Source organism: Acanthopagrus latus, chromosome 15 (assembly GCF_904848185.1).
Source record: "Acanthopagrus latus isolate v.2019 chromosome 15, fAcaLat1.1, whole genome shotgun sequence".
NCBI lineage: Eukaryota > Metazoa > Chordata > Actinopteri > Spariformes > Sparidae > Acanthopagrus > Acanthopagrus latus.
In genome coordinates this window covers 912556-921591 of record NC_051053.1, presented here as the reverse complement: position 1 = coordinate 921591, position 9036 = coordinate 912556, and positions in this window count along the sequence as shown.

Sequence of the window (9036 nt, the reverse complement as noted above, 5' to 3'; positions counted from 1 at the left end):
GTCACTTTTCATTTTTGACCATTTGGAGGGTGAGGCCAGGGAAGAGATTAAGTATTGGTCCAAAGAAGAAAGGAAGAACCCAGATAAAATCCTAGACATTTTCCTAGACCTGTATGGATGTACTAAGTTGTATGTGTCTTTGTGGGAAGCATTTTTTTTCCAGAAAGTAACAAAAGTGAAAAAACATTGCAGGAATTTTCTCATGCATTTATGTGTTTAACAGATAAAGTTGTCAAAAAGGCCCCTCATGTGCTACCAAATAAGAATGTGCTGCTAAGAGATCAATTTATTGAACATGTGTCTGATAGTCACCTATGCAGAGAACTTATGCAGGTTGTACGGGGTCACCCTGCTGCCACCTTGATAGATGTCCGCAGCGAGGCCATTAGGTGGGAAAAAGAAGGGATGCCAAGGGGTGGCAATGGTAGAAGTAACACTGTCCCCTCTGTACTTGGTTTCCAGCACACTGTCCTGGGTAGCCATTCAAACCAGTGTAGGGCAGGTAGCTTATCATTTGGCTCTAAGTTGGGGGAGCTAAGGGAAATCCTCAGGAGATGAGAGGAGGTTCTTCAGCTGGTGCTATCCATTTCATTAAAGAGCCAGGTTCTGTTGAACGAACTACTGACTTGGTCCAACAGCGGTGCTATTGGCCTCGGATGCACCATGCAACCACATCGTCAGGTAACTTAAGACACCCGACCTGCTGCCCAAGCCCATTTGGGCCATCTGCTTGCCGCTTGCCAAAATCAAATACTTGCTGTTGTCTTCACAGTGCTGGAGTCATCCAAGAATGGGAGGGAGGATGCCAGTGATGACAGGTGTCTTAAAGTACACTCAAGCAGTCCCCACCCATGCTTCTACAGTGGCCAAGGTGTTGGTCAATGAGTGGCTCTGCAGGTAGAGTGCCCAGTCGTATCCACTCGCACCAGGGCAGACATTTTGAGAGCAACCTCATCCAACAGCTCTGCAGTATGTATGGTATTGAGAAAAGTTGCACCACCACCTACCATCCAGCTGGCAATGGCCACTGTGAGTGGTTAAATCACGCCTTGCACAACCTTTTGCACCCCCTGCCTGCCACCAAGAAAAGGGATTGGTCATGTAACCTGCCACAAGTCACCCTCTTATATAACACCAAAGCACATCAGCAGGTGGTTGAATCTCCACAGGATGATGAATGGTTTGCACTGGTTGCTGAACCTACTCCAGCACCACATTGAGTGTGCATGTGCCGCGTGTGTATTCAGCCTGTTCAGTCACTCCTGCTTACTTTAACTTTGTTTTGAACTTTTTCCTTTTTTCTTTATCTTACTTTTTCTGTTTTTACTTTGGTTACTTATTAAGCAAAGTCCTCTTTAAACAAGTTTGTGTGGAGAGTTTTTGTTCTTTCGCTTGTGGTGGAATCACTCCTTTTACTCTGCCACTTGACTGTCGCTCAGCAACACCGCATTGTTTACTCCTAGAATCAGCTGATAGAGCTGAAGCCGGCCGGCTTGGCTACGGTGTTGGAGGATATCTGTGCTGAACTTTGGAGGAAAACACAACGGGGGTGCAGCGGAAAAGGATCACTATGGTGGAGTACAGGAGCGAAACACTGGAGACTTATGGAGAGGAAGCTGGGGAATAAAATGGATGAGCTTACAGCACTTACCCGGAGTCAATACCAGGAGTGTAGTTTGGGAAGATCGGATCACAACTTGGTGCTTCTCACCCCCTGCTATGTGCCTCTGGTGAAGAGGCTGCCTGTGACCACAAACACAGTGAGGACATGGTCAGAGAACTGCTATGAGGCACTGCAGGGCTGTTTTGAGGTGACTGACTGGAATTTACTCTATGAGCCACATGGAGAGGACACTGATGGGCTTACTGAGTGCATTACAGACTACATAAATTTCTGTGTGAACAGCATTGTCTCAGCATTGACTGTGCATTTTTACCAAAACAACAAGCCTTGGGTAACTAAAGACATCAAATCCATTCTCAACCAGAAGAAGAGGGCTTTCAGAGGTGGCAACAGGGAGGAGCCTGAATGCAAAGATCAGAGAGGCTAAGAATGGCTACAGAAGAAAGCTGGAGAGGAAACTCCAGAAGAATAACTTGAGGGAGTTCTGGAGTGGTATGAGGACAATTATTGGTTTCAGACCAAATAGCAGTGGAGCTGATGGTAGTGTGGCTTGGGCCAGTGAGTTAAATCTGTTCTTCAACAGGTTTGACACTGCAGCCTTGGCCCCTGCTGTCTCTCCTGCTGACTGTCTTCAGCCACCACCACTTCTGACCCCCACTCCTCCTCCTAATAGCACCTTATCCAACTTTATGAAGCCCTCACACCCATCCCCCACTCCTCACACCTCCTCTGGCTCCCATGCTACCTGCCCTCCTCTCACTATGGACTCCAGCTCTCCAGCTCCTCGACCTGCACTGTTACCATTGCTTCATGTGAGGAGACAGCTGAGCAAACTCCCCACTGTTAAGGCTGCAGGCCTTGACGGTGTCAGCCCACGGGTTCTCACAGCCTGTGCTGAACAGCTCTGTGGAGTGCCTCATCATGTCTTCGACATGAGCCTGGGTGACATGGAAGACGTCCTGCCTTGTTCCAGTGCCAGTGGTTTCTCGAACTACCAAACGGTGGCACTGACATCACATATCATGAAGACCCTGGAGAGACCCGTCCTGGATCAGGTCAGGCCTATGGTTGGGTCCCCTCCAGTTTGCTTACCAGCCCTGGACTGGAGTTGAGGATGCCATCTGAACCATGTCTTCGTCCACCTGGATAAGCTGGGGAGCACTGTGAGGGCCACGTTCTTTGAATTCTCCAGTGCTTACAATACCATCAGGCCTTCTCTACTGGGTTATAAGCTGATGGCGATGGTGGTGGATCTCTCCCTTCTGTCCTGGACCCAGTTTTTCAAACATTTTAATCTGGGTCAAATTGATCCGGATTGGGAAATCCCATGTTTTGCGATCCAGGATCACCTGATCCATTTTACTTTTATGCCAGTTTTTTAAAGGAACATTGGATTGGATCACTGTGATCCAAATACCAAATTTCAAGATTACCAAATCCTGTTTACCAGAGCCTTAAATGGAACCAACAGTGTAGCCTCCTGGCTTAGCAAAGAACACCAGGTAGGCAAAATACCAGTGGCCACAAACAGCCATTGTTTGTTTTAATTTTAGGAAACAGAAACAGTGTAATAAACAGAAACAGTCATTTTTTTCACAAAACAAAAAAATACTATCCAATAGTCAAAAATTATTCACAGGACAGATACCAGCTCTTTTCATCTCTTCCTTTAGAAGTTGTATCTCCATATGCACTTTTGTCTGCTGCAGTTGGGTAAGCAAGATTTGTTCTTTACCTAGTTGAATTTGTACTTCTGCTCTTTCGGTTTCCCATTTCAGAAGCAACTTATAGCTGTCATCATCCTGGTGTGTAGCTGAGGAACATTTGCGTTTTCTTGAAGGAAGGTCTTGGACTATCTCCCATACTTCCACTGGGGATCTATCTTCCTCCTCAATCACTGGAGTCAGGTCCAGCACAAACATTTCCTCTGCAGGATAATTTTGCTTGCATTCTTCTGTCATAGTCTCTGTAATTGTGGCCTCTCCATCTGCTTCTATGCCTTCAATGCCATGCAGAGCCTCTGATTTTTCTCCTCCCATTATATCAAGGACCAAATCAGTGAATTCCCCCCTCTTATATGGCTTGTTACCTGTTTGGGGTCTTTTGTTGCCTTGGCCTTAAGGTTCCATCGTAACATCAATTGTTTTATTGTCCTCTTCTGGCCATACCCAGTGGCATTGACATGATTGGTAATGTCCTCCCAAATGTTGTCTTTTCCTTTTTTGGTTACTTCTCCACCCTTTGCAGAGCTGAAACCTCCTACTATTGATGCAAAATTGCCCCTAACACCCTCCAGCAGTGCACAGGTTTCTGCCACACTGAAATTAGGCCCTTTTGAGTCCATGGTTCCAACTCTTTGATGTAGCCAACACTGACCTTATAAGCCTTGAGCATGATTGCTTTGGCCTGTGCTCAATTGGCTTACACCACCCAGCTCATTGCTCGTTAATGTGTGAGACAGTTAAAAACATCATGTCTTTGCACCCATTTCTCCTAGCATACAGAGGCCATCCACACAGCGGGTATTGTTCATCATTACCGTAGGAGAAGGTACCATGAATGGGTGTATGCTGAACGTGCCAAACCACTTCAGCAATATACATCAGGAGAACTGTATGCACGTTATCACTTTGGGAGAGATGACATTAAGTACTTTGCAGAACTTGTCAGGCCAACACTCCAATGCCAAACCCAAAGGAGTCATGCTTTATCCGTGGAGGAACAGTGCTCAATCGCTCTGTGCTTTTATGCATGTAGGACTTTCCACCAAGTAATTGGTGACAATATGGGAATGAAAAAATCAACTGTGAGTAATGTGGTGAAGACTGTGTCAGTAGCACTGGGCAGTCTGATCAATCAATGTTTGTTTCCTTTCCCCAAGGATGACCAGACAGCTTAGACTAAGAACAAGTTTTTTTTCAAATGGGGGACATGCCTAGCACCATTGGTGCTATTGATTACACTTATATGCTTATCCAAGCACCTTGTGAAAGGGAGTGGGAGTATGTAAATCGAAAGGGGAGGCACAGCATCAACATCCAACTTGTGGGAAACGCCGACCTCATAAACACCAACTGTGTTATGAAATTGCCAGGGTCTGTTCATGATGAATGCATTCTAAGAGAGAGTGCATGATACAGACAGTTTCAATCCACCGACCAAATGGAATACTATTAGGAGACAGTGCGTATCCACTCCTACCATTGCTGATGACCCCTTTTCCAGTTGCAAAAACACCTGAGCAGGCACACTTCAACTCCTTACACTGCAGAACAAGATGTACCATTGAATGCCTAAATGGAGTCTTGAAGAGACGGTTTGCGTGTCTAAATTACTTGTGCATACAACCCAAGGTGGCATGCAAAATAATCCTTGATGGACCTGAGCCATGTAGAACCAGAACAGCTGCCAAGGTTCTTACCAAATGAAGGACACACAGGACATGCAATTAGAGATGTAATTGTGAGAAATTACTTTTAATTAGTCTACTGAATGGCTGAGTATATTTTTTGTTGCCATTGGCATTAATATACTGTGGAATCATAGAGCTGTGAGCAACAGTGACATTTATTTGACAGCTGATAGCTTTGGGATTAAAAAAAAAAAAAAAGTTTAACATATCTCCTTAGATGTGACATGCTTCATAGATTTTCTTTATATCCATGGTCACTGTCTTGATGCATGATTTGTATTCATATGAAGAAATGTATATATCATCAGTAAACACCGATTTTGTGTTCATTCACTTAAAAGAAAAAGCTCTCTGATTTGATTTGGTTTGAAACATCATAACTGAATCCACCCTTCTGATGGGATCAGGATAATCCTGTTTTGTTTTTGTTTTTTTTTGTTTTTTTTTTGGATCAAATAGATCCCAATCTGAGTTCAAAGTTTTGAAAAACCCAAAGGGCAGGTTTGATCCAGATCAAATGTAAGATCTGACCACATAATCTGATCTTATTCGGAATCCCTCTTTTGCCTTTGAAAAACCCATTTCCAATCCGTGATCCGAAATCCCACTGGACTACTTTTGAAAAATTGGGCCCTGGATTGTGGATTACCTCACTGGCTGACCACAGTATGTGCGCTTGCGGCGCTGTGTGTCAGATGCAGTGGTCAGCAAAGGGGGGCCCCACAAGGGACTGTTCTGTCTCCTTTCCTCTTCACCCTTTGCACCATGGACTTCAGCTACCGGACAGAGTCCTGCCATCTTCAGAAGTTTTCTGATGACTCTCTTGTCGTTGGATGTATCAGCAAGGGTGAGGAGGCTGAATACAGGGCTGTGGTGGACAACTTTGTCACATGGTGTGAGCTGAACCACCTGCAGCTGAACACAACAAAGACCAAAGAGCTGGTGGTGGATCTGAGGAGAACCACGATACCAGTGACCCCAGTTTCCATCCTGGGGCATAAAGTGGACTTTGTTGAACACTACAAATATCTGGGGGTGTACATGGACAACAAACTAGACTGGACTGGGAACACTGAAGTCCTCTACAAAAGGGGCCGGGTCGCCTCTATTTTCTGAGGAGGCTCCACTCCTTTAACATCTGCCGAACTATGCTGAGGATGATTTATAAGTCTGTGGTGGCCAGTACTATTTTGTTTTCTGTTGTATGCTGGGGCAGCAGACTGAATGTAGTAGATGCTAACAGACTCAACCAAGCTGATCAGGAAGGCCAGTGATGTTGTGGGGGTGAAGGTGGACACTTTGACAGCAGTGTCAGACAGGAGGATGCTGTCGAAGGTGTGGACGATACTGCAGTATGGCTCTCACCCTCTCCACAACAGTCTGGTGGAAAAGAGGAGCATCTTCATCCAGAGACTGATTGCTCCTAAATGCACCACTGAGCACCACAGGAAGTCATTCCTTTACAACTCCTCCCTTTCATGAATGGACTTTTATATAAAAAAAAACAAAAAAACAAAACAGAAAACAAAAAACAAACAAAGACAAAGCAAATCTGTAATTTAACATTTTTTTCTCTGTATAGTGTATATATTATCTCACTGTGTATTGTATTGTATATATTTCCAGACTTTATTATTTAATATTTTATTTTGTCTGCTTTATTATGTTTTTATTTTATGTTATTATTGACCACTTTATTATTTTATTTCATTATTGTCTACTTTAATATTATATTTATATCTTTATCTTCATCTCTTTTTTCCATTCACGCTGTATTTTTGTATTTCTTACTTGCACAGAGCATCTGTAACAAAAATAGTACCTGTCCACTAAAAAGTTCAGGTGCCCCCAGACGACATTGTAAGGCATCCTGGAGAGATTCACTCGTACCAATGCAGGGAGGCAGCAAAACCTTCATCACCTACCTCAGGCAGCTGTGAGTAGAGCAATAGGGGCTTCCAACTCTAAGGTACCCATGCCTAATAATTCTGTCATTTCCAGGCCCTAGCAGTGAGTGTCAATCCTTGGGATGCTGATTTAGAAACTAGGGGGTAAATTGTGGTGGGGCAGTAATGCTGGTGAATGCAGCCTTGGCCTAGCTCCTCCCACAACAAATTCTCAAATCAGCACCAATAAGGCGATATGTGCCATTGTTGGACTTCTGCTTCCTGCTCTCTCTGCTGTAGCTGGCAGCGTTGATGTCCCAGTGGCTGTGAGATCCCTGTTTGGCCTTACCAGAGCCTTTCTGTGTTTAGCTGGTGCATGAGAGTTGAGTAGGCTGAGTTTTAAAATGCATTGTACCGTCCCTGGCTAAAAGCCATAGGCTGTCAGCCTGTTACCCTCCGGTCTCTCTGTCAAGCACTGGACTGCAGGTCAAGTCAATCAGCGAGCGGGCCAGTGGAGAGTGTTGGGGGGTGGCAGTCTCAGAGTCATGGAGTGAAAGAGCGAAAGTTTGTGTGTTGCTGAGAGCTGAGAATGTGAATTTCATTTTCATGAGGCTAAATAAAACGTCTACTTCAGATTTATTCCACGTGTTTGACACTTCTGTGAAACATTACAGTATGTTAATGTGCAGGGAGCCTTGTTAATTTTAGTTTCCTCTTTTTGTGTTCACCTGTACCATAACACTGCTGTTTTGCCCACATCCCACATTCCACAGTGAGTTTACTTGTTGCAATTGTTTATATTCACTTTACCTTACTGACTTAGTTGCATTTTTTAATTGTTTTCCCCTTTTTCCTTTTGTGTTTTAGACCAACTGAGTTACTTTGGGTCAGGGGTCTCCTGAGGCAGCTGACGGGTACCGGCAGGCCAAGTGTGCGGCAACATGGGCAATGGAAGCAAAAACTAGGGTCTGGGAAAAGTTTGGGGAGGCAATGGAGGACGACTACCAGTCAGCCTCGAGGAAATTCTGGCAAACCATCCAGCGCCTCGGGAGGGGGAAGCAGCCCTCCACCAACACTGTTTATGGTGAAGGCGGGGAGCTGTTGACCTCGACTGGGGATATCGTCGGGCGGTGGAAGGAATACTTTGAGGATCTCCTCAATCCCACTGACACACATTCCATAGAGGAAGCAGCGGCTGGGACTCAGAGGTGGATTCATTCATCACCCAAGCCAAAGTCACTGAGGTAGTTGGGAAGTTCCTCAGTGGCAGGGCACTGGGGGTGGATGAGATCCGCCCTGAGTACCTCAAGTCTCTGGATGTTGTGGGGCTGTCTTGGTTGACACGTCTCTGCAGCATCACGTGGCAGTCGGGGACAGTGCCTCTGGACTGGCAGACCAGGGTGGTGGTCCCTCTATTCAAAAAGGGGGACCGGAGGGTGTGTTCCAACTATCAGGGGATCACACTCTTCAGCCTCCCTGGGAAAGTCTACTTCAGGGTACTGGAGAGAAGTTCGACCGATAGTCAAACCTCAGATTCAGGAGGAACAATGCAGTTTTTGTCTTGGCCGTGGAACACTGGACCAGCTCTATACCCTTTGCAGGGTGCTCGAGGGTTCATGGGAGTTTGCCCAACCAGTTCACATGTGTTTTGTAGATTTGGAGAAGGCGTTCGTCAATGTCCCCCATGGCATTCTGTGGGAGGTGCTCTGGGAGTATGGGGTCAGAGGCCCTCTGCTAAGGGCTGTACAGTCCCTGTACGACCAGAGCAGGAGCCTGGTTTACATTGCTGGCAGTGAGTCAGACCTGTTCCCGGTGCATGTTGGACTCTGGAAGGGCTGCCCTTTGTCACTGGTTCTGTTCATCATTTTTATGGACAGAATTTCTAGGTGCAGTCAGGGGCTGGAGGGGATCTGGTTCGGGAGCCACTGGATTCCATCTCTGCTTTTTGTGGACAATGTTGACTTGTTGGCTCCGTTGAGCCAGGACCTCCAGCATGTTCTGGGGCGGTTTGCAGCCGAGTGTGTAGCAGCTGGGATAAAAATCAGCACCTCCAAGTCTGAGGCCATGGTTCTCGACCGGAAAAAGGTGGCTTGCTCCCTCCGGGATTGGGGAGA